The 22,571-nt window shown below is 52.0% G+C and overlaps 1 long non-coding RNA gene across 3 annotated transcripts; it reads right to left on the minus strand.

Moving 5' to 3' along the window:
* Positions 1-7,480: 7,480 nt before the first annotated feature.
* Positions 7,481-22,565, minus strand: LOC123850823 (uncharacterized). 3 transcript variants are annotated; one of them, XR_006792415.3, is made up of 4 exons: positions 21,351-22,563; positions 18,378-20,883; positions 12,951-16,077; positions 7,483-12,103 (listed from the first exon to the last, which is right to left on the minus strand). It is a non-coding gene; the product is annotated as an uncharacterized LOC123850823 (long non-coding RNA). The 3 variants fall into 3 exon arrangements; XR_010405395.1 differs by having other exon boundaries at positions 7,481-12,103; positions 12,951-20,883; positions 21,351-22,565; XR_010405396.1 differs by having other exon boundaries at positions 12,951-20,106; positions 21,351-22,564.
* Between the last annotated feature and the right edge of the window lie 6 nt (positions 22,566-22,571).

Below are 22,571 nucleotides of genomic sequence, written 5' to 3' on the forward strand. Positions count from 1 at the left end.
TATTTCTCAACACAGCTTGAAGATCTCTTCCTTAGCAGAATATGAAAGGTTTTTTTTCATTCCTAAAATCAGCACCTCCAACCCTTTCGTTCTGACAGGTAAGGACACTGAGGCCCAGAGACTCCATCTGTCTGCTGAGCTCAGCAAGTGGAGGTCCGGGAGACCGCAGGTCCAGCCCAGGGCTCCTTCCATTAATCACAGACGGACCGAGTGTCCAGGGCCCCCTGGGATGAAAGGTCTTCCCAAGGCGACAGGCTGGGTCACATGCGTGCCGCCCTCCGCCGTACCTCAGGCAGAGGGCCAGAGCCCCCCGGGGACCTCATCCAGACCTCATCCAGACCACAGGCCCCAGAATGGTGGCTAGAGAAGGCTTAAGCCACCCTCAGCCCCGTGCCACTCCCCCTGCACAGACAAGCAGCCCGAGGCACAGTGGTGGCCCCCAGCCCAGCCTCCCCATGCTGTGGGGCCTCAGGTGAGTCATCTGACAGCGCTGAGCTTCAGTGCCCTCACCTGGCAAACAGGGATGCCCCGCGGGTTCCATGCAGGATGGGGCGAGGCGGCCGGGAACAGCGCACCATGGCCAGGCCTGCTATGAACAGTGGCACGGCATCTCCCAGCACGGCCTTTCGGGAGCAGCCACCCAAAGGTGGAACCCCAGCCAACGGAAAGCCGGTGTGGGGGGCGGGGAGAGTGGATGCGGGTCAGGGAGCAGGGTGACCTCCACGACCTGCCTCCTCATCAGGAGCAGGGCCTGTGTCGGTCCAGGGCCAGGTGCCCGCCTGGATTGAACAGAGAGCCTTCAGCAGAGGTGAGAGAAAGGTGAGAAAATCCTGACAAGGCCCCAGCAGCCCTTCCTCGGCCCATTCTCCAAAAGCAGGCCCAGAAGTACCAGAGCCCCAAAGCCCGGCCTCCAGCCCCGTCTCTCTGTTGATAGATAATTCCCCGCAGCCCTCTCAGCCCCCCAGCTAGCTTTGCCAGCCATCATTTCTATTCCCATGATCACTCTGGCCTCTCCATAACCCTTGGGACAAGCATGGAAGCTGCTGTTATCCCAGGTTTGCAGATGGGGAAACCAAGGCCCGGGAGGTCCCCAAAATGATAGAGTCTGTGAGAAATGCCACAAGGGGACCCTGACCTTCCCTATCCAGGAAGAGCGTGTCCCCTACTTTGGTACCGTAGGAAAGTCCCCAGGCCTCTCCGAGTCCCAGCTTCCTTATCTGTAAATCAGACTCTCAGAAGTCCCCTCACTGCTTAGTTAACACCTCAAATTCCAAGAATCGGGAAAAAAGATTTCCTTCTTCTGGCCCATCTGTGCCAACACTGCCTTGGGGGTCTGAGCCGGCAGAGCCTGGGGCCGAGTCTGGGTGCCCATATTTGGTGGGATCGCAGCCCCATTGGCCTGATCTCCAGGTGTTGGACCCTCCCTGGCTCTTAGTCACCTGCCCAGGAATTCGGGCACTTGTGGGAGGTGACAGAGCATCTCCGAGCTTCTGTCAGCCAGGTGCTCTCCAAGCCCGCGTTTCCTGCTCAAATCCTTGCGTGCTACGGAGACCGAGAGAGGGATCTCATGTCTGTCCCATGACATCTCAGATTTTATCTTGCTCTCTTTGTTTCCAAAGAAGGACATTACTTCTTGAAGGTGAAATTAAGATGCGAACACTTCACCTCATAGATTCCTTGGAGGGATCCGATGAAGTGAGATTTTTTTTAAAGCACATTTAGCAAGGAGCTGGCCCAGACCGGGGTATGGCGGGGCCTCGCAGGACCAGGCACCTCTGTGTGGACACTTTCCCAAGCGCTGACACGCTGAGTGGTCACGGCATGCTACGGGGAGGGGGTCCCTGTTTTCCAAAGAAGGAAAATGCCCAGAGAAATGAAAATACTCCCGAAGTCACAGAAAATAAGTGGTAAAGCTGAGATTTGAGGAAAGGGAAGTTATTGGCTCTTCCCCCATTTGGTGCCCAGAGGAAGCAGCTTAGGTGGGCTGTGACCCTGATTCCTGCTTTCAGCATTGCCTCTATGTACCTACCCCCCCACCCCACCCCACCTTGTCCTTTCTCAGACAGCTTCCCCCTGTCCAGCAGAAAACCCTCCCCAGACATCCAGGATCCTGGGATGAGCAAAGCGGATACACCCTTTTCTTTTCTATGGATGCCCATTCATTTTATGATTTTCAAGTCTCAATGTATTATTTTTTAATTCGCCAGAGAAGGTGTGAAATTATATGACTATTCTGCCTACCTTGCATTCTCTCATTTCTCGGTGCATCTAATCTACAAAAGAAAAATACTTTTCTTTTTCAGGATCCGTTGCTTTATAAGCACTGACTAATAAAACCAGGGGCTTAGCTTTCACTCCCAAATCTCACAGCGAATGGGGGCTGCGCTAGAATCGATCCAGGTCTCCTCAGACCCCAAGCCTGTGGCTTTTCCACTCTGTCTCCACTTTCCCCAAGAGAGAACCAGCCCAAGGGCCTGGGTCTGCCTGCCCGCCTGCTCCAGGCCTCCCCAGCCTGGGGCTTATCTGCACTCATGGCAAGTCTTCAAGTCAAGATGAAAGAACCAGCAATAGAGAATTTTTCCACACACAGGCCTCTCATCTGAAAGCCCTATCTATCTATTTATCATCTATTAATGTTTTTAAAAGAAGGTAATTGACTCTCCCAACACAGCTCAGAGGCAGGAGGAGACAGTCTTTCCTTTTTTCCTCGTGAAGAAAGAAGCCTAGAGGTGCGCGCTGGCCGGCTTTCTCCGGGGACGGGCGTTTGAACATGAGCTAGAATGCCGAACGGCAACAGCTCTGTTTTCCCTGACCCCCGCCTGTCTCCGTTTCCCTTTGTGGTTATGTCTCAGATCTGCTTAAAGACCACCTGCCAAAGGGAATCAGCATGCCACCAAGGCCTCCTCCCCGCTCAAGCATCAAGAGCAGTGACCAAGGCCAGGAGAGGATTCTAGACTCTGTCCTGGAGTCCTCTCTTGGGGGGATGATGTTCATCTCGTGGGGTTGTCATGGGATTCCAGGAGATAACTCGTAGAGAATCCCTAACCCAAGGCCCAGCACACGGATTAGAGACACTTACTGTTAGGATTTGCTGGCCTCTGACTGAAATCTGTAATTATCATGCTGCATTGATTATTGGCAGGGAGCAAACATGGTATAATTTTTAAAAATTATATAAATTATCTTCTAGACTTTTTTTTTAAACTTTCTATGACTATATCTGCCTTTGTTTCTGCTTGTATGGAAATTAAAATTTTGCCTTTTCCTGCAAAATTATCTTTTATAGCCTACTAGATTATGATAATAATACTTTGTACTTTTGTCGGGCCTTTTATCCAGGAATCTCAAAGCACTTCATAAACTTTAATTAATTCTTGCAGCAAGCCCCGTGAGGTAGGTGAGCATTATTAACCCCATTTTACAGATAAGGAGAGCGAGACATTGAGAAGTTAAGTAATTTGCCGACGGCCCCAAAGCGTTTAGTAGCTAAGTCTGAACAAGACCGCAAAACGCCCGTCTCAGGCCTTACTTGCCCGCTGGGGCTGCCCCGCTGGTCTCCCGGGGCCCCCCGGGCGTGATTGATGGGGAGGCCTCAATTGATTGCAGCGTCCATGTTAAGTACATGTTGTTGGGCTTACAGGCGTTATGGGGAATTAGTGAAGCTGACTCACGTTTCGCCCCCGGGTACTGGCCTATCTTCAGGTGAGCTGGGCAAAGCCTGCACACCCATTTCTCAGATCAGAATGTTCCTCTGCTACAAGACTGTCTCCACCAGTAGACTCCCATTTCCCTCCTATTTGGACTCAGCTAAGCATCTGCTGTGGGCCAGGCACTGGGATAGGGGCTACTTTACCTGTTCACCTCCTCTAACTTATTTTATGGCAACCCTAGGAGGGATGTTGTGACCCCTCCCATGCAGATGAGGACACCGGAGGCTCAGAAAGTGGAGTGGTATATCCAAGGCCACACAGTAGGACCAGAATGCCAACCAAGTTCTGGCTCAAGGATGGGTGATCTTGTCACCCGACCGGCTGACAACTGGCGTCCGGCTGTGTCCCAGGGAAGGCTGTGGCTTTTCCAAGGGGCAACAGAGTAAAGAGTCTCTATTGTCATTGTAAGCCAGGTCAAGCTCATAGCTTCTCTTCGTGGTTGCGTGAATTAATAGGCAACTCTCCTAGGAAGGTCTTGCTATAGGCAAGATTTCAGAAAGGGACATGGTTCCTCCAGAGACCCTTTCCAAAGGGTGCCAGCAGAAGGCTTTTATTGCCTGTCTCTACACCGCCCCATCCTTCCTTACTCAATGGCCTCTCACCACGGGCAGCAAAACTCCTTCCCTGGGGCTTGAGACACTGGGATGGCTCAGGATCCTTCACTTTCCTCCAACATTACTGTTGAAGTTGGACAAGCCTGGATTTGAATTCCAGGTCTGTACTCACTTATGGTTAATCTTGGGCAAGTCCCAACCTCTGCACAGCTCAGTCTCCTCATCAGTAGAGGGACGGATTGCCAGGATTAAATGAGTTGATGAACACAAAAGCCCACAGCACAGGGTCTGCATTCAGTAGGTGCTCATTAATGTCCCCTCTCCCCTCATCTTCTTGCCGGGTCATTGCCTGAATGGAGCTGAATGACTCACAGCAGTGCTACCCCGTTCTTTTCCTTGTCGGCTTTGCCAGCATTCTGGCTCAGACTCGAGGCCCTGGCATAGCTCACCCAGGTCGCTGCCACACCCACCAGCGGTCACAAGAGCCCTCCCCGCAGTCCCCTGTGACCACTGGCAGGGCCAGGGGATTGGCCGGGGGTCACCCAGCCCTGCCTTTCACCCACGGTGGGCGCTGCTTTTGCCTTTCAGATCCTGAGACTCAGACCCTCCTCTCTAAGGTGGAGTGTTGGACTCAAGGTGCTCAGTGAGCTTAATGGCCCAGGGTAATGAAGATGTGACCTGACAGCCGGGAATCTCTTCTGCCCCCAAGTTTGAGCCACAAGCTGAGCCTTAGGAAACTAGGAGCACCTCCTCAGAGCCCCTCGGCAAGGGGCAGGCACTGGGGTTCAGCACCACGGCCTGAACACTCAGGATTCTCTCAGGGGTGGCAAATCTGAGTAAACCTAACATAGTTTCCTATTTGGATTATCTCTTTAAAAAATAAAAATCGTCACACAACAACATTTAAGGTTGAAACAAGTTCTAAAATACCAGCCCTAACTTTCTCTCTCTTCTTTATCTGTGGGCTCCTCCGTGTTCTTTTTCGCTCAACTGTTGAATCTTAATTTATCATGAGAACCTCTCCCGCCGGCACACTCAAGGTCTTGGTCAGCTTGACACTAAAAGTTCCTCCTGGATTCGGCCCTTTCTCTGCCCCAGCCACAAGCAGGCTGGGTGGCCTGGCCGGCCCTCCACCACACGGAGCAAAGCCAACCTGCACCCAGAGCCTTCAGCAGGGTCCCCACAGAAGCTGGCAGGGGCAATGCAGTGTTGAGGCCCTAAGGTACCTTGAGGAGGTGGAGGGACCAGGTGGGTTGGGGAAGAGGGTCTGGCAGCAAGAGCAGGGAGGCCCGTGAGGAGAGGGGTGAGCACTTCCTCCTCTCCAGAGGGGGGTCCTGGGTCAGCACCCGAAGAAGACCTCCCAACATGATGCTGGAGCTCAGGCCACCAACACTGCCTTGAAACATTAGTCAGGGGCATTAGAGCCTCAGGCTGGCCGGGCCACTAGCCCTCCTAGGCTAGGTATCTTGGGCCACCACCTACAGGACAAGTCCTGCTGCCCCTTGTGTCCCCCTCACTAGACAGTGGGCACGACAAACTCAAAGCTTGGAGGGCGTGTCCTTGTGCACCCAACCTTGTTCAGGGTGGCCTATCCAGTGACAGAAGCATCCGGTCTCCACATAACCTGCCCCTCAGAGGAAAAAAGTGAATACAGTTATCATGCTCACCCGCATGTTTGCCTGTGGGTTCCCCAGGCAACTTCTGACAGAGTGATGCCCCCAGCCTAGGAGAGGTAGGGCTGGCCACTTGCCCTGCATCCAGCATACCCACAGCTGCCTCTGGTCTTCAGCTCCCCAGTGGATCTGCTGCCCCCACAACCTCCCAGTATGGGTTGACCTGAGCCAGTCCCTTAAGCCTTGACCAATGGGGAGGTTCTGAGCTGCAAAGCCAAAGACCTGGCCTTGGCCAACCCCACCCAAGTCCAGCCCTCAAGGATCCTCTCTTCCCATTCTCTGGGCCATCTGCCCACTAAGATGGCCTTTCTTATTTAAATAGTAGCAGAATTAAATAAATGTTTGCTAAGCCCTTGAGCCTAAGACAACCTCATGAACTCCCACACTGATATCATGTAATCAGTCCTTCCACTCAAGGGAATCAGACTTCTTTACAGCAGTGTGTCTTTCTAGAAGTTTCTGGACTATCACAAAGGGTGCAACTGTAAAAGAACGAGGATGGTGCTCACATGTTCGTGTGTGGGTGTGTACATACACGCCTGTGTGTGGCCCCTGGGATCCCACGTGAAGTATCTAGTATAAGCCAGATTACAAATATGACCCTGAACCACAAAAGCCCAGCCCAGGGGCCAGGCCTCTCCTCTCAGATGAAGGGAGTGAGAAGAGAGATGGGCTCATCCTTGGTCTGGCTTAGAAGTGCTCAGCCCCAAAAGCAACACTGTCTCCTCTCATCTTTAAAAATCCACCCCTGGATGGTTCAGTGTTAAAGTATATGACTCTTGATCTCGAGATCATGAGTCTGAGCCCCATGTTGGATGGGAAGATTACTTTTTAAAAAACTCACTTTTAGTACTTATGATCGTAAAAGTTAAAACTTGATTGTTACAGAAATTTTGGAAAATACAGAGAAATATGAAGAGAAAATAGCAATGACTGTAACTTTTACTGAGCCCTCCGGGCTTGGTGGGTGCACATTCCTGTGAGTGGGGGTGGGGGGGTGGGAGGGGGTTAGGTGGTAGGCTTCAGGCAGGCAGGCAGGCCCGGAGCCCCCTCCAAAACAGTTCACATTCTATGCTTTTCCTTCCAATGTCATCTTCTCCCTCACCCCCACCTTTTCAACAAAATTGGGCCCAAATGGCATTCATTTGCATTCTTCTTTCTGTGTTAAACCCTGTATTGGAAACATTTTCCCTGGTCACAGAGCATTCTTTGAAGACATCATTTCAGTTACTGTGTAGGATTCCTGCCTATGAAAACCTCTCCCATCATGTATTTAACCATCCTGCCTGGTGGACTTTGGGGGCAGGCCACGGAAATATGGTGGGCTCTGCCCCTCACGAGAAAGTCCTTCCTGGGGCCTGAGCCAGTTTGCATCCACTGGCCGGTGAGCCAGAGCCGTGGCCGGGGTTGGGGCTCCCGGGACGCCCCCAACTCTCGTCGTCAAAGATAATTCTCCCCGTTAAAACTGCCAGGCTGCCTAGTGGTTGTGAGGTTTCCTTTTGGGGAGATGAGAAAATTCTGGAAGGAGAACAGTGGTGCTGGGAGCAAAACACGGCAAGCAAATGTCCTGAATGCTGCTGAATTGTAAATTTTTTTTTTTTAAAGATTTTATTTATTTATTTGAGAGAGAAAGAATGAGAGACAGAGAGCACGAGAGGGAGGAGGGTCAGAGGGAGAAGCAGACTCCCCGCCGAGCAGGGAGCCCGATGTGGGACTCGATCCCGGGACTCCAGGATCATGACCTGAGCCGAAGGCAGTCGCTTAACCGACTGAGCCACCCAGGCGCCCTGCTGAATTGTAACTTTAAGACAGTAAATGTTATGCGTATTTTACCAATTCTTTTTCGTAAACTGTCGAACTGGAACGGTCACCGCGGCCCCAGGTTTCCTCCTGGCTCATGCACACACCCACTGCGATGGTGCAGGTGGCCTCACTCTCATGGGTGGCAGAATGGAAGGAAGGCTTAGAGCATCACAGAGAGGTCTCAAATACTGTCTTTCGGGTCAAGGATCAGCTCATTCAAAGCCCTGCCTCCCTGCGATGGCTGTGTCCCCTCGGCAGAAAGCCTGGCGCTGGGGCTCTGCCTGCCTGACGTCCCCCCGCCACTGGGCATTGCCCCAGCTGGCAGCCAGGGTTTTCTGCAGCCGCTGGCTCTGTGGCCAGGTCAGCGGGGATGTCCTGGCACCTGATGAGGTGTGATATTTATTGCTGTTGCCGTGGAGGGACTCTTGTGCACATCCCGGCCCAGGTGCCCCTCTTCATAAAGCCTTTCTCCATGCTTGCTGCTGGAGCCAAAGCCCTCTGTCCTTGCACCTCTGTCCTTGTCCCCTTCTGCCCTTGGTTGCAGTGATCTCTGTGCTTATGTCCCCTGCTAGATGGCAGCACTTCTAGAACAGAAGCATTGCATCATTCACGAGCCACCCCCAGCCCCCACAGCCACTCAGGACTCGTTTCTTCAGCATACGGTGAGGGGATACTTAGCAAGGTGCTGAGGGCACGACGGTGGACCTTGTCCTCCCCACAAAGAGGCTTCCTTCCAGTTAGACGTGCAGAGGACTTCAGTGCAAGAGTGTTAGTCCGCGGACAGGAGTGGCCAAGCTATCGCTGCTAAGGAGATGTGTCCTTCACATAGGTTGGGTGGAAATGGGGTCCATGTCACTGTTTTCAGAGGACAGATGGTATTCTTTGCAGCACGTGCAGCCCTTCTGCTGCGTTTCCCTCCTTTGCAGCAACCCCCTTCCGGAACTTAGAAGCAGGGGCTGTGTTCTAAGATTTCATGTGGAAGTTAGTTATTTGGAATATAAGGTGTATGTTACTGGAAACACTCCTATGAAAGGTAACCAGTTGTCCAAAATCACTCACAAAATCAAGTCAGCTCATATGTTTGAAATGCTACACACTAGTCAGTAAAAAATATTAGAATCTAATGGCCCTAGAACCCTGAGGGGATGCTGGTTGTCCTAACCTCACGTACAGGCAGATCCAGACTAAGTGCCTCCAAGACCTCAGTAGCCCTTACCCCACCTGCTCACATAGGCCCAGCCCCCTAAGAGCAATCCCTTGTCCTGTGTCTCTCTCTGGCAGACCCTTGTTGTGGGTGCTTACACACAAGACGGCTGAGGGGGCTGAGCAGGCTGAGCAGGCTGAGCCACAAGCACATGGCCTGGTGGAGCCCTTGAGCAGCCTTGCCTTAGCACCACCATCTTGAACTTTGTGGGCCCTTAGCCCCCTGGGCCCGCTCTCACCTGTGGCCTTTAGGGGAGCTGGGGGAAGCAGGCAGCGCAGGGGAGCCCCTTTACAGCTCACCTCAGCAGACTCCCGGCAGATCTGAGAGTTGGCCCACACTCATTGACGGGGGTGGACAAAGCTGGGTGTCACGGGGGCAGATGGTGTCTTGGTGCCCGGTCATTTCTGCTGAGGCCATCACCAGAACTCTGCAGAACTCAGGGTTGGGGAACCAGAGAGCAACTTTCCCTACTCTTAGTTTGTTCGTTCAACCTGTAGATCTTTACTGGGCATCAGCTGCGTGCTTACTCTTCGGCTGTAGACCTAAAGAAGCATATTTGTTGGCAGTTGTCTCAGAACAGAAAATCTGGATTCGCACCTGCTATTAGACTAGAAGCATCGGATTTCCCTGAGCTTTAGTTTCCTTATCTTCGACAGGGTTGTTGCCTTGCTGGGCTGTGGCAAGAGTTAAAGACGACCAAGCTCGTGGAAATATTTTGTGAACTGGAAGCACGGGGTAAATGCCGAGTAACTAAGTAAATGGGGAGAGGGTGGCCAGGTGGCTTTGGAGTGTGAGTTCTTCCGGGGTCTCGTTGTTTTCTTGATAACAAAAGGTAACAATCATACAAATGCTTAGATCTGCTGCCACCTCCAAATGGTGCCTCTCCCCATCTAAACGAGGTGAACTCAAAAAGAAGGACCTAAATCAATCAATCAATTAATCAACGTAAGACAAGCTTCTCATCATTTTTTAAAATTCAGAAACATAAAAAGTAAAAAGAAAATCCCCCCTCCTTCTGCACAGGTGCATCTGTAGCAGTATACAGAGACGATAGCACAGCAGAGGTCGTTTCTTCCCTGTAGACCCCAGACATTCTTAAACGTTTCAGTATGCGGACCTAGAGCGGACGCCCATTACCCGTCCTTTGGGTGGGTTCCCAGGGGGTGGGAAGGTCCTGAATTGTGGAAGGGCGCACGTGACCTCACATATCATATTCACACAGGAGCCTGCTCTAGAGCTTTGATTCTCCAACATCTGTGTGCTCACAGCTCACCTGGGTCTTGTTAAAACACAGGTTCTGGGTCACTAGGTCTGGGGAGGGGCCTGAGAGTCTGGATTTCTAGCAAGCCCCCATGCGACCGTGGGACCACAGGCCTCCATCTGAAGGGCAGGGCTGGGGAGCCGTGGTCCTTGTCCCTGGCAGCACGTTAGGATCACCTCAGGGCTCTATGGGTCATGCTTGGACACCACTCCCCTCAAAGTTCTCTGCTTTAATTGTCGAGGTTGGGGTCAGGGCATTGGCATATTTTGAAAACGCCCCAGATGATCCTAATGTTCAACTAAAGACATTTCATTTTAGGCCGGCAGACTTATCAAGCAAACACAATTTGTATAGTCTCTCTTTGATTAAAATAAAACACGTGTTGTTAACAATAATGTATTGGTATTTCAATATTGATTCATCAGTTGTAACAAACATACCACATTAATGCAAGATGTTAATAATAGGGAGAATGTGGGTGGGCAGAGGGGCAGGTATATGAGAACTCTATTTTGTGCTTGATTTTTCTGTAAACCTAAAACTGTTCTGAAAAATAAAGCCTATTAATTTTTTTTAAAAATTAACAACTGGCATTACGCAGACACTGACCAATCAGATGGAAGCAGAGTCCCTAGGGGACGGGCCGCAGGGACTTTGCTGAAGTCATGGAGGGGGGGTGGGGGAAGGGGGGTCCCAAGGGAGGGGCTGAGCGGTCAGAAGGCTCAGGACTGCAAAATTACTTCAATATGTGAGCAACTATCATGGTCTCAGCACCCAAATATCAACTCTGACTAATGCTACTATTATCAGTTGTTGTATATGAATTAAAGGCAGAAATGAAGGATGCCAAGAAATGACAACTTGTGCAGTAGATATTGTTATCCTCATTTTATACACGAGGAAGCAGAGGCACACAGAATTCGTGACTCGCCCAAGGTCACGTGACTCTTCAATGGCAAGCCTGAGAGCCGAACCCAAGCTTGTTGGCCTCAAAACCTAAGTTCTTCTCCGGCTCAGGTTGCTGGTGTTTAGTGAGCCTAATCTAGGCTTACGGGTTTACTTCTCTGTGCAGGTGGGTCATGAAGCTGGCATTTGCAAAGTGCCAAAAAAGTACACCTCCATTTGTGCACGGGAGGCTAGAGTTCCTGCCCAGTTCGGCCACTCACTTCACCAGGCGGATCTTTCCCTCCTTCTGCTTCACTGTAGACCTGGGGGAAGTCAGCACAGCAAAGACCTTCGGGATCCTTGGTCAGTGGTTCCTCCTTCCCATTTTGTAGACTGGAAAAGTGAGGCTCGGAACAGGGAGGCAACCTGGCTAAGCTCTTGGCAGGGTGCAGGTCAGAGCACTGTAATGCTCCCAGGTGCACAGGTGCAATTAAGCCAAAAGGAGCCATCTCCCCCTGCAGTCAGTGGGCCACAAGGCCGCTCTGTGAGCTGAATGCAGTGACGTAAGTGGGAGTTGTCCATGTAGGACTTCACAAACGTGTGACGAGGATGCCTACACTTGAAGCCCTGTGCCTCAGATCTGCAACTCAGTATCCTTCCGGATCCTTCATCTGGCCAGCGTGCGCTTCGCGAAAGTAATGGTTAGAGGAGAGTCCATTTAGTGTAATGAGGGGTTTGGTTTTATAAGCAGGAAGAATTGCCTTTGTCCAGCAGCATGAAAAAGTGATTTTAAAAGTTAAAATTATGTCATGGGGTGGCTCTCAGACTCCGGCAATGTATCACACCTCAGCAGAGAGTTACAGGGGCGCTTTCTTCCGAAGGGAGGTCACAGCTGAGGATGCCCAGCCTGTGGCTCAGGGAGCCGTTCCCACTTGCTTCTAAAGCGCTGAGTCAACAGACTTTCCAAGGAATATCCTGTCCTTGGCCGGAATCCTGTCCTGCAAACACGGTTCCTGGAGGGCCAGGTTGAAAGGGGATCACGGGCTCAGTAGGTTCAGATGGTCTTCAAAATGCAAATGCCGTTGGGTATGTTGCTATTTGTATGTCTGAAATCAACATTTATAGCTTTCACCTAGAGCTTCAGGGTCTGACATGGTAACGACCAGCCGGGCATGGCTATTTAAAAGCTTAAACTAATCAAAATGAAATACAGTTATAAATTTGATTTCTCAGTCACTCCAGCCTCATTTCAAGAGCCACATGGGCCTCGCGGCTGCCATATTGGACAGCAGAAATACCCAACACTTCCATCATTGGACAATGGATTGGTGCAGGCGTAGAAAGTGAGCACCATTGGCAGGAGGGGGTGCAAAGAGCATATCATATAGACCCGGGGAACCAATCAGAAAGGCCCAAACCACATGAGCAGGTGAGAGAGTCTGTAAGTCTAGATGTGGTCAGAAAATCTAGACCTGGGGATGGTGACACCACCCTACAAGGAGAAATTCTCCAGCTACATCAAGGTGCCAGATTGGTTCTGTCCAGAACACAGTTCTATAGATCTGTTCTCACTTTATCACATAGCACGTTTCTCCAAATCATTATAAAACATTCATAAACACACTTGTAAAGTCTGAGTACTGTTTTATCCTACAGCTATAGCATAATTTTATCATCCTTCTACTCATGTTGGATATTTGAAGTGTTTCCAATTTTTGTTATTATAAATGACATTTTCATGAATGCCTTTGTGACTAAAATGTCATCTGCTTTTCAGAGTCTATCTGTGGATAGTTAGAGCCCTACAAGTGGGTTTGCTAGTTTAAAGGGTACAACATGTTTGAGGCTTCTCATACTTACTGCGAAATTGTGTTCAGTAAGTGTGGTACCGATTTATATTTGTCCTTGCTGTACAAGAGAGCAGACTGTCACACCTGCAGCCCAAACAGTTCATTTGTGAAGGTCCCAGGCAGCCCATGGCTCCTCCCCTCCTCCTGCTTGAGTCTTGCTTTCACCCTCCACATGCTGCTGTTGGTTGAAAGCCCAGTCACGGTGCTCAGGCCACTGGCTCAGACTCATCTGAAAGGTCATGGGCAACGGGCCTCCCAGAATCCCCTAGATGGGTGTATGGCCCGGGCCCGAGGTTCAGACAGGTACGTTCTGGAGAGAGTGAAAGAGGAGGTGAGTGCCCATGAAGCCGTGAGAAGATCTGGGAGATGAGGCAAGGGTCATCTAGAGGGAAGGGACAGTAAGACTTCTCAGCCAAACCAGGACTCGTTGAGAGTGAAGGGAAAGTGACCACTCATTACGTGGGAACAACAGCATAACCCAGGGCTGACTGTCCCAGGCAAACCGGGATTTACACTCACCTTACAACATCATCTGGGACCATATGTCTACCCTAAAGTCAGCACCAAGAGTCTGTAAGGAAGGGGACCCTCAACATCAGAAATGAGGACCTAATTAGGGACTATGGCTGTTTGGTTTCTAAATGGATGCAGCGAAGGGAAAACATGGGCTCATCGTCCACGGAACATGCAATTTCGTGGGGTAACAGGACAGCACGTGCACCTCAATGCTAATACCCCACCTTGTCAAAGAAGCAGAGACCAGACAAGACCAGATACGGCCCAGAGACCCAGGAGAGGGCAGATGTAAACAGATCTGTAGGAATGTAATTACCGGGATTTCACTGATTTGAGATGAGGCAAATTTTAATCAGCAAAGATCTAACGGGAAGGCATTCCAGGAGAGGGAACTGGCTGGGGTAGATACGGAAGCAGATATGAGAGTTCTCAACTGTTTGTTGTTGAGCCTTTCCCAAATGTCAAGGCCGGCTCCAGGCACCTTATAATCTATGGAATAATCCAGTAACCAACAGCCATGCAAATTCCTACGTCCAGCAGCTCTACAAAATAACAGTTAGACGCCCCCACTCACAGAGATGGGGAAGACTTTCCCCCCAAGAGCCCAGGACCAGCTGTACTGAGAGCTAATGTCTCTGCTCACCAGGAGCTGTGGTTTTAGACCGGCGGGACAGCCGAGCGTCTGCCCCCCCGACAGGCAGTCGGGACCTGCAATGTCTGTAGGTAATTTGAAAACGATAACAAAGCTGACCGGAAGCTGCCTTGCTTGTCATTGTCCCCTGGCCCATCAATTCTCTCCAGTGGCACAGATGAAATACTCCTCCTTGAAGAAGTTCCTTTGTTCTAAACAATCGCTGTGGTTATAATTGCGTTTTAATGATACGTCTGCGAAACGTCACGTTTTCATTGCTCGCCTGGTTCATAAATTGTCCTTTGCTGCACCTCGGTTAATTCAGAAAACTCTCAGTTCTGTAGTTGGCCCCTGATTCACACAGACTTGGCTACATGTGTTTGTTCTGTTTCTCGTGGTTTGCAATCCTTCGGGAGGCTAACCAGCTGGTCCTTGCCAATCGCCCAGGACGTTTCTGCTCTTGATCCCTGCCTTTGAGCTCAGCCCGGGAACAATTCATGTCTCCAGCTCCCATGACAGATATGAAATAAACAACAATGTCACAAGGTTGGGAATGCAAAGGAACAGAGCTTAAATTCAACCTGTCCTTCCATATGTAGTTTCGATACAGAAAGTGTAAGCAGTGGGGATGCTAACTGTAAGATGTGATATTTGTATTTGGTGGATATGGATTTTTGTTCATACACGAAACATTTAATTTAATTTGAATAATATCTGTAGAATTGAAGTTTCTTCTTTTAAAACAATTTTTTGCTTGTTTTAAACCTAAAGAACAAATCAAGAAAGTGATCGTTGCTGCTGGTTTTTACAGAAGTTACTAACAGAAAACAGTTTTGTTGTATCGAGGCAGAGGACGTTAAAAAGGTTTCCATTGCAGCTGTCAATTTCAGTAGATTGTAAATTATCTCATTTAATCTCCAGGGCAACCCCAAGAGGTGGTTTCTATTATTTCCCCCATTTAGAGATGAGAAGACTGAGATTCAGGGAAAGGAGCTGACTTGCCGGGGAGGTCTGGGACTCAGATCCAAGCACTCTGTCCCCAGAGCTCACTCTCTCACTCCTGTGCTAGGAAATACTTAACCCCAAAGCTGGGCTCTTCCAGAGACAGCTGCTCACAGGGGTATGCAGGCCCAGCTCAGAATTTTTTTTTTAAGATTTATTTATTTTAGGGAGGGAGAGAAAGGGAGAGAGAGCATGCACGTCAATGGGGGGAAGGGCAGAGGGAGAGGGAAAGAGAATCTTCAAGCAGACTCCCTGCTGGGCCCAGGGCCTGACACTGGGCTCAATCTCGAGACCCTGAGATCATGACCTGAGCCGAAACCAAGAATCAGACACTTAACCACCCAGGCACCCCGCTCAGAATTTTTGGTAAGAATATTATAGCTACTTCTTTCAGTTTTATATGGCTATGTAACAAATTAGCCCAAACTTTAGTGGGGTAAAACAACCATCTATTACACATGAAGATTTGGTGGGTCATGGACAGTGGGGCCAGGTTTGTCTCTGCTCCATGACGTCTGGGTCCTCAGTGGAGAAGATTTGGTGGCTGAGTGACTTCCCAGCTTGAGCTGGATTGTATGTGTTGGTGCTGGCCCTGGATCCCTGAACGGGGCTCTTCACCTGGCTTGGGGTTCCCCCAGCATGGTGGCCTAAGGGCAGCCTCCCATCTTACAAGGTGACCCGGGGCTCCAAAGGCCAGCGTCCCAGCTCACAACGTGGAAGCTGCCTTGTCTTTACCATATTCTGTTGGTTTAAACAAGCCACAAGGCAGCCCAGATTCCACTTAATGTCTTGGCGGGGTGGGGCTGACATATTGGAGCAGCTGCCTTTGTAAAATCCAATCTGTGTCGCTTCTCTTTTTTCTCGTCCAGCTGGTTCTGACTCTTCCAGGCTGCTCAGCTCCCAGCTGGGCTCTTCCTGGGACTTCTGGCCTCTTCCAGACCCAGGTCCTTCAGGTGGCCCCAACCCAAACGGCATTTTCAGGTGCACCCTGGGGGAGGCAGCAGATAAGAGAAGCATTTCTAGTGCTAGTGGGTGAATAGAAATCAGTTTAAGTCAACCAGGGAGGTCCCACCCTCCTTCCTAGAGATTGAGAAGGCCAGGCCCCCTCTAGCTGCCAAGGAGGAGATGGGCCAGGGAGGTCCAATTGGATGTGATCCATTCCACTTAATAGGACAGGAAGGGAAGTATGCTGGGGAGAGTTAGTTCTTGTGTAAAGAGAGATAGAGGAAGAGATGCTCTCTACTTCTTTCCACGAGCCTTTGCTTTATAAACTGTGTCTGATGCTGACAACCAGGCCAGCCATCTGCAACCATGAAGGGAGCTCCCTCCACCCTGGGCATGGAAGTAAGAAAGATGAACAGGACCTGGGTCTTTAGTGTTGTTTGTGAGTTTCTAAATGAATGAAACTGGAGCCTCCCTTCCTTGACATTTCTTGGTATATGAGATGATTAGTTTTCCCTGTTGCTCAAGCCAATAGGAAACATAATACTGTGCTTACTGGAACTCTTCTTGGGAAGTGTCCTCCAAGTTAGCAGGAAGAAGATTTTGACAAGCCTTTGGAAAGGGAGCTGTGCCTGTCATTAGCCTGCTTGATCTCATGCCTATCCCCCCACCCACCAGGGCTGGGCTATTTTTCGGGTGGACGGAGATGGGGGCTGAGTCCTGAAAATCACTTGCCAGCTCTCTTGCCAACAGGGTCCAACTGGGGGGGCCTAGTAAGAGAGTGGAGGATGGAGAAGCTGGGTCCTTCTCCTCCTGTCTCTGCTTGGAGCAATATCCCTGGTATTGGCTGCTCCCTTTGGTGGTTCCAGCGCCCTCTGGTCGGTGCCTCTCTGTGGTTCTAGTTCCCACTGGGCACCCCCCAGGTGGCCACAGCTCTGCTGGGGGCCCTTCCTCCCTTTTATGCCCAGCCTATGGGTGGTAGCAGCTTTCTGCAGCAGTTAGATATTCTGTTATCTCTGTAACTAGTTCCCATGTTAAATTCACCCCACTGAACTGCGGGCTGGAGCCCAGACTGATATAGGGCATGGCATGCCGAAGGGGAATGTTTAATAACTGCATAGGGCAGCTAACCCCTCCTCCCACCCTTTGAGATGACTGGGTCCTGTTGTCAGAAAGGATTTGGTTGGGCTGATGGGAAATGTAGATTGAGATCTGTCTGCACAATCACAGTGGCCCCTGAGGGTCAGAGGCTGTCCCCAGAGTGAGTCCTGTCATATAGCCTTTAGTTCTTTTCCCAAGTGAAGCTAGGTACATGATGGTTACCTCTCTCCACGCCCTTAACTTGAGTGCCCTTGGCCCCTCCCCAGCTCAGACCAGCCAGAGGAGATTTTCTCTCTGTTTCTAATACCCAGAGCCAGCTCATGCCTTTGTCCTTGGGCCCCCATGCTGGGCTGAGCACCTGTCCTGGTGACCAGACATACACAGCACATGCCTGGGAGCTGGCCTCCCCTCTGACTGTGCGCTCCTTGAGGACAGGGACCTCCCTGGCCCATCTCCTCCTTGGCAGCTAGAGGGGGCCTGGCCTAGAATAAGGGCTCACAGGTTGAAGGGGGAAAACATGCATCCCCCTGAGATGCTCCTACAGGCTCTCCTGATGAGCCCAGACACACATTGCCTTATGCCCAGGGCGCCCGAGGCTCAGCCCGGCACGATACTGTTAGCCCTTCAGACTTGGGTCTGACTTGGCAGGAATGTGGAGCTCACACCAACCCTAGGCAGAGCGCCCCTTTCCAGAAGGCCTACGTTGTGCCAGGCCCTCCACATGCTGATCCCTGCCATGCAAGGAAGAACTCTTGCAGGCTCTGGGGTTTCCCAGAGGTGGGGACCCCACCAGGGTGGGGCTCCAGCAAGAAGTGGGGCAGTGGCAAAACCCAGCACAGGTGTTGCCACAGGTGGGGTCAGAGGCAGTCACCAGGAGCCTAGGAGAAAATCGAACAAAAGAGGCAGTGGGTCAGAAGGTCGGGCCCTTGGCAGGTAGCACCCAGCACAGAGTGGCAGCCCCAGGATCCTCCGTTGCCCAGCACACCAACTGCATGTAGGAGACGCTCAAGATAAACACGGACTGAATGAATGAATGACCGAAGGGAGAATATTCAGCATCTTTTCTCCCTCTGATTTTAGACGGCACATAGGGAGAAATTCCCATGAGCTATCAGCCGCGTAACCACAAGTCACAGATTTCTCAGGGCAGCCCTCGCTCCAACCTAACAATGTTGAGTGACTTTCGTGTGCCAGGTACTGGGCTAGCAGCTGGACGTGTGAAGGTAAGTAAATTGTGGTCCTTACTTCAAAGGGAGTAGGAAGAGATAGAGGCCAAGACCCAAGGCACCCATCCTGTCTGAGGCGCGCTGGGATGACAGGTGGGCAGGCTCTGCGGAACGAAGGGGTTTAGGAGGGCTGGTGCACAGCCCAGCGCAGGAGAAGAGACTGGGAAAAGGAGTGGGACAGATCTCAGAGGGTCCTGGGTGCTGGGCTAGGTGTCCAGACTTCACCCTCTGGGCCCCAGGCCACCAGTGAAGAGTTGTAGCTAAGTAAAGCGGTCAGATCAAGCGGTCAGATCTGAAAACCTTTGTCCTGCTGTCGGACCCCGTGAGGAAGGTGGCATGTCTGAATGCCGGCTCAGCACACACATCCTGGGGCTCTGTCTTCAGGCTGCTCAGAAGGCAGGCTGTGGGAAGCAAAGCATTGCTAAAACCAATTTGCCAGTCAAATGAACTCCGGCTCTTCACGTCTGGACAGAAGCCACCTTTTCTCCGCAACGTACCGCGTGCCCAGCGACCTGCCACAGGGTGCTGCTGGGCTCCAGGAGGCCCTGGCTCCCTTCCTGCCGGAAGGCCTCTGTGCCAGCAACTTGCCAGGGAGCCCTACCAGGGCGGGGGCGAGGTGGGGCAGTGAGACAACACTTTGTAAAACAGACGTCCTGGCACTTCCACTTACACATGGGTGTCTTTGGCTTCCCACAGACACCTGTGGGGGTGCCCCCCTTCTGTGATGACACCTGTGTTGCTCAGAGCAAGGAGGGCCTCCCGGAATCTCGCTGTGCCCGGGGCACGTCATTTGGACATGGGTGAAGATAGCACACTTTCCACCTTGGAGGGTGGATTGGATTTTTGGAAACACGTCAGGCGATTCCAGGGCAAGGCTAGTGAGTGATGAGCGACTGAGCTTCAGAACGCATGGTCAAACATCCACAGGTGACTAGAGTGTCCCATGACTGCTTCCCAGGTGTCCTGAATCAGGGCACCCTTGTGGGACGGGCCCTAAACTCTCCCAGGTCCTCATGTAACTGGATGTCACGAGAGCCTCACTCCCGAGTTGACTCTTGTGCCTCTGGGAAGATATCTGGTGCTGCAGCAGATGACCTTTGACATGTGGACAGAACACAAGCCCATTTTCCAGGAGGTTCTCAATGTCTAATATTCCAATATCGACTGCATGGATACATAAATGTTCGCCAACTGTTGTCTTTTACGTTCTTTAATTATTTCCAGTAAAGGGGACTCCTTAAATTTGTATTCGCTATATATACCTTTATAAGCCCTTCCGTGTTAGTAAGTAAATGAAGAGAAAACACCCCCTTCTTCAGACATGTCCTCATTTTTTGGTTCAAAAACCGTATACAGCAGATTTATACATGAGCCTCGTTGTAAAAGAAGTTAGAGATTCAAACATCGGAGTGCAAGAGCTTTGCATGTTTACGTACGCCGATCCAGCTAGAGAGCATTTTACACGAGGAGCCGGAGACCCAGTGAGGGGAAGGGTTCCAGAATGAGCTCGGTGGTGAGGGCAGCTAAACAAATGGGAGTTGGTCCTGGAGCTTAGGTGGGATAACTAAGGATGCACATCCAACATGGTTTTTGGTGTATTTCTTTGCTGCCATTACGGCTTCAGCTCCAAACACAAAAAACCTCACCTTCACATTAGTGTAACTTTTAGGCGTTGGCCACCACGTAGTTGACAAGGATCTGTTGCTTTTCTCCAAGGAAAGAAAGAGTCTGGGAGACGATGGAGTCTACTGAAAATATGCAGAAAGACATTAATGCCACACGTATGAATAAGGCCTGGTTTAGTCATCACCGATTTATCTTCTCAAACCCAGGTTAGTAGCTGGGTTTAATGACTCAGGCCCTGCTAACTCCCAGACCAAGGCCAAGGGCCTCTCCAAGAGTTTGCCCGCAGCCAGCTGGGCCAGCGCTCAAGGAAGCAGCTCCGCCTCCTTGCCTTGCTTCTGTTTCCCTATCTGGGTCAGATGGATCATCTGGGCAAGATGTGGCCTCCCCAAAGCAAAGTACGGCATGTGTGCAGGAGTTTGCTGTTCGGCGTGGGCTAGCAGGAGCGGCAGCGTATACGGGCGACCCGGGTGTGAGTGGCAAAAATGTACAGCACAGGGACCCACCAGCCGGCTTCCTCAGTCAAGAACTTGCCTTTTATTTCAATTAATACCTCTAAATCTAAAATATAATCACACAGCTGAGCTGGAACAGGACCCTGGATCTGGCCCAAAACGTTCCCTTAATGGCTGGAGACACAGAGGCTCAGAGAGTCGGGGAGGCGGCCAGGTCACACTCCCACGGCGGCAAGCTGCAGGCAAGACAGGGCTGACTGTCCTCCCTCCAGGCCGGGCCACTAGCAGGACCCCATGTGCGGAGACATCCGGTCCCCGCTGCCTGTAGGAGGCTGCAGGGCGGGGACAATGTTCGCCTGCCAATGACTGGCTGATTGACATGCCAAGGAGAGCTGGGGGTGTGGACACTCTTCCCCACTTGGCCGTGGCACTGGACACGGGAGACGTCTGGAATGTGAGGAAAAGTCTGTAATTGGGACAAAATGTTTCTTCACAGAGGGGGGACAAATACCAGGGTGCTTACCATGATCCTAAAGCTGTCTCATTTAGTGTCTGGGCTGTCATGTTCCCTGATGGGTTGTTAATCTCATCCTTCGGTAGGAATTAAGCTTGTTAGGGTGGAGATAACTTCCCTACTCCCTTCCCTAGTCCAGCGATGTCTGGCACCCACCCAGCGGCTGCTCAAGGACTATGTAAAAATAAAGTTGAGCAAGATGTGCCCCAGGCCTAGGGGACAGTACAACGGGAGTTTCTCAAAACCTCACAGGGTTTTGCAGCTGTAAAGATCCTTATGTCATCTAGTCAAAACTCCTCCAAGGCCAGAGAAGGGAGGTAATTCACCCAAGATCACACAGCAAGTCCCCGCCAGGGACCCCGGTAGAGCACGGGGTCCCTCTGCACCAACCACGACTTACCTGGGCTAGCTTTACGCGTTCTTTAAATCCTCACCAGGGACCCTCAGGTGGGCCACACCCCACACTCTAGGGTGGGATGTGATTGTTGCATTTTGTCTTCAAGGGAAAGAATGGTAAAATGAAAGAAAAAAGACGTGCCCCGCCTTCCTTCTCCCCTCCCTGGGGTCAGCGGTGGGGGGCAGCCCACACCCCAGAGGCACAGTCCTCCACCAGAGGCTGCACGCTCTTAGGGATAACAGATTTCCCAAGGCTTTTGCCTTTATGGATTCATTGTGCAGACTCAGTTGCTGTGCTGGGACTTACAGGGCTCTCTCAAAGCGAGGCAATCGCATCCGCCCTTAGAGATGTCTAGTCACTTACGAGTCCCGTGTACTATGGTAAAGGGCAGTGGAGGGGCTCGGTGGCCCGTGGCCCCTCTACCGCCTTCCCCTAAGGCCCTTAGACAAGCCTCTGGCTTAATACTGCACGTGTGTCTTCGCGTGGCCGTCGCTGCCAGCCATCTAGAAGGAACACACCTGGATACGTTTGTTGGCGCAGTGGCTCAGGAGCGGCCGGAAGCGGTGCCACCAACTTGCCAGGTGACCCTGAGCACGCACTTTGCCCCTGTCTACTTCTGCGCCCCGTTCTTGAGGTGAAGCCAGAATCGTTCCAGGTCCCTTCCTCGGCGCTGGAGGCGCCTGGCAGGAGGGGCCAGAGTGCACCCGGGGAGGAGGGGGTCCACGTGGCCCGCTTGTGCCCGCGATCTCCTTTCTCTGCCCTAGGACACGAGGCATTTAAAGCCAAGCAGAAGAACAGTTAATGCCCAGCGCGGATGCTGAAATTCGGCTTCTGCGGCGCCCGCTCCTGCACCAACGTTGATGTCCCGGAGAGCGGGGGGCCCGGGAGGGCCCGGGACCCGAGGCGTCGTGCGCGTGCGCGGGCCCGCCGCAGGGCCGGAAAGGGCGCCAGGCCGCCAGGCCGCCGGGGGTGCCCTGCGGCGTCGTGCGCGTGCGCGTGCGCGTGCCTGCCGCAGGGCCGGGAGGGGTGCGAGGCCGCTGGAGGCGTCCTGCGGCGTGGTGCGCGTGCGCGTGTCTGCCGCAGGGCCGGGAGGGGCGCGAGGCCGGGGGCGGGCCGGGTGGCGCTCGGAGCCGCTGACGTTGAAGGGCTCGGCGCCCCCCAGCCTCCGTCCGGCCGCGGGTTGGCCGCCGCCGCCGCGCTCCGCCCCCTTCCTCGGAGGACGCC

This window comes from Mirounga angustirostris, unplaced genomic scaffold, assembly GCF_029215605.1.
Source record: "Mirounga angustirostris isolate CCGP_5_RB_7025 unplaced genomic scaffold, mMirAng1.0.hap1 SCAF_10, whole genome shotgun sequence".
NCBI lineage: Eukaryota > Metazoa > Chordata > Mammalia > Carnivora > Phocidae > Mirounga > Mirounga angustirostris.